Genomic DNA, 2626 nt, shown 5'->3' with positions numbered 1-2626 from the left:
GTCACTGTGCTTATTTAATTTATATGCAGAGTACATCATGAGAAACGCTGGGCTGGAGGAAGCACAAGCTGGAATCAAGGTTGTTGGGAGAAATATCAATAACCTAAGATATGGAGATGACACTACCCTTATGGCAGAAAGTGAAGAAGAACTAAAGAGCCGCTTGATGAAAGTGAAAGTGGAGAGTGAAAAAGCTGGCTTAAAGCTCAGCCTTCAGAAACCTAAGATCATATCTGGTCCCATCACTTCATTGCAAATAGATGGGGAAATAGTGGAAAAAGTGGCAGACTTTACTTTTTGGGTTCCAAAATCACTGCAGATGGTGACTGCAGCCATGAAATTGAAAGATGATTGTTCCTTGGAAGGAAAGTTATGACCAACCTAGACAGCATATCAAAAAGCAGAGACATTACCTTGACAACAAAGGTCTGGATAGTCAAGGCTATGATTTTACTAGTAGTCATGTATGGATGCGAGAGTTGGACTGTAAAGAAAGCTATGCACAGAAGAATTGATGCTTTTGAACTGTGATGTTGGAGAAGACTCTTGAGAGTCTCTTGGACTTCATGGAGATCCAAGCAGTCCACCCTAAAAGAGAATATCCTAAAGGAGTCCTGAATGTTCATGGAAGGACTGATGTTGAAGCTGAAACTCCAATACTTTGGCCATCTGATGGTTAGAGCTGACTCATTTGAAAAGACCCTGATACTGGGAAAGATTGAAGGCAGAAGGAGAAGGGGACAACAGAGACTGTGATGGTTGGATGGCATCACCGACTCAATGAACATGAGTTTGGGTAGACTCCAGGAGTTAGTGATGAACAGGGAGGCCTGGTGTGCTGCAGTCCATGGGGTCCCAAAGAGTTGGACATGACTGAGCGACTGAACTGAACTGATGTAGTGGAAGAAACAAGAATTTGGGATCATGGAAATGATTCTCTGATGTGCATCTCAGCTCTCTAGGACCTGTGTCCTATGGTTTCACATCCAGAGTCCCTTCAGGGTGCACCATGGGTGTGTCTGCAGTGACTGATGGCCGGGCAGCAGGCAGTCCATTTGTCTCCATCCTGAGTCCCCTCAGGATGCTGGAGAAGACTCTTGAGAGTCCACTGGAAAGCAAGGAAATCAAAGCAGTCCATCCTAAAGGAAATCAACCCTGAATATTCACTGGAAGGACTGATGCTGAAGCTGAATCTCCAATACTTTGGCCACCTGATGCAAACAGCAGACTCATTGGAAAAGACCCTAATACTGGAAAAGACTGAGGACAGGAGGAAAATGGGGTGAGAGGGAATGAGATGGTAGGATGGCATCACTGACTCCATGGACCTGAGTTTTAGCAAACTCTGGGAGATAGTGAAGGATAGGGAAGCATGGTGAGCTGCAGTCCATGGGTAGCAAAGAATTAGACACAACTTAGCAACTGAACAACAATAAATGGAGTATAACCTTTAAAAATTGTGAATCACTATATTGTACACCTGTAACATATATTGCGCTAGTCATAGCGAACACCCTCTTCCAACAACACAAGAGAAGTCTCTACACATGGATATCAACAGATGGTCAACACCTAAATCAGATTGATTATATTCTTTGCAGCCAAAGATGGAGAAGCTCTACACAAGACTGGGACCTGACTGTGGCGCAGATCATGAATGCCTTATTGCAAAATTCAGACTGAAATTGAAGAGTAGGAAAAACCACTAGACCATTCAGGTATGACCTAAATCAAATCCCTTATGATTATACAGTGGAAGGGAGAAATAGAAATAAGGGACTAGATATGATAGACAGACTGCCTGATGAACTATGGACAGAGGTTCATGACATTGCACAGCAGACAGGGAGCAAGACCATCCCCAAAAGAAAGAAATGCAAAAAAAACCAAAACGGCTGTCTGAGGAGGCCTTACAAATAGCTGTCAAAAGAGGATAAATGAAAAACAAAGGAGAAAAGGAAAGATATACCCATTTGAAAGCAGAGTTCCAAAGAATGGCAAGGAGAGAAAGGAAACTTCCTCAGTGATCAGTGCAAAGAAATAGAGGAAAACAATAGAATAGGAAAGACTAGAGATCTCTTCAAGAAAATTAGAGATATCAAGGGAACATTTCATGCAAAGATAGGCTCGATAAAGGACAGAAATAGTAGGGACCTAACAGAAGCAGAAGATATTAAGACGTTGTGGCAAGAATACACAGAACTGTACAAAAAAGATCTTCATGACCCAAATGATCATGATAGTGTGATCACTCACCTAGAGCCAGACATCCTGGAATGTGAAGTCAAGTGGGCCTGAGGAAGCATCACAATGAACAAAGCTAGTGGAGGTGATGGAATTCCAGTTGAGCTACTTCAAATCCTGAAAGATGATGCTGTGAAAGTGCTGCACTCAATATGCCAGCATATTTGGAAAGTTCAGCAGTGGCCACAGGACTGGAAAAGATCAGTTTTACTCCAATCCCAAAGAAAGGCAATGCCAAAGAATGCTCAAACTACAGCACAATTGCACTCATCTCACACACTAATAAAGTAATGCTCAAAATTCTCCAAGCCAGGCTTCAGCAATACGTTGACTGTGAACTTCCAGATGTTCAAGCTGGTTTTAGAAAAGACAGAGGAACCAG

The sequence above is a fragment of the Bison bison genome, unplaced genomic scaffold (assembly GCF_000754665.1).
Source record: "Bison bison bison isolate TAMUID 2011002044 unplaced genomic scaffold, Bison_UMD1.0 scf7180017858771, whole genome shotgun sequence".
Lineage (NCBI taxonomy): Eukaryota > Metazoa > Chordata > Mammalia > Artiodactyla > Bovidae > Bison > Bison bison.
The sequence above is the reverse complement of the archived record's forward strand: the minus strand, read 5'-3'. Positions refer to the sequence as shown.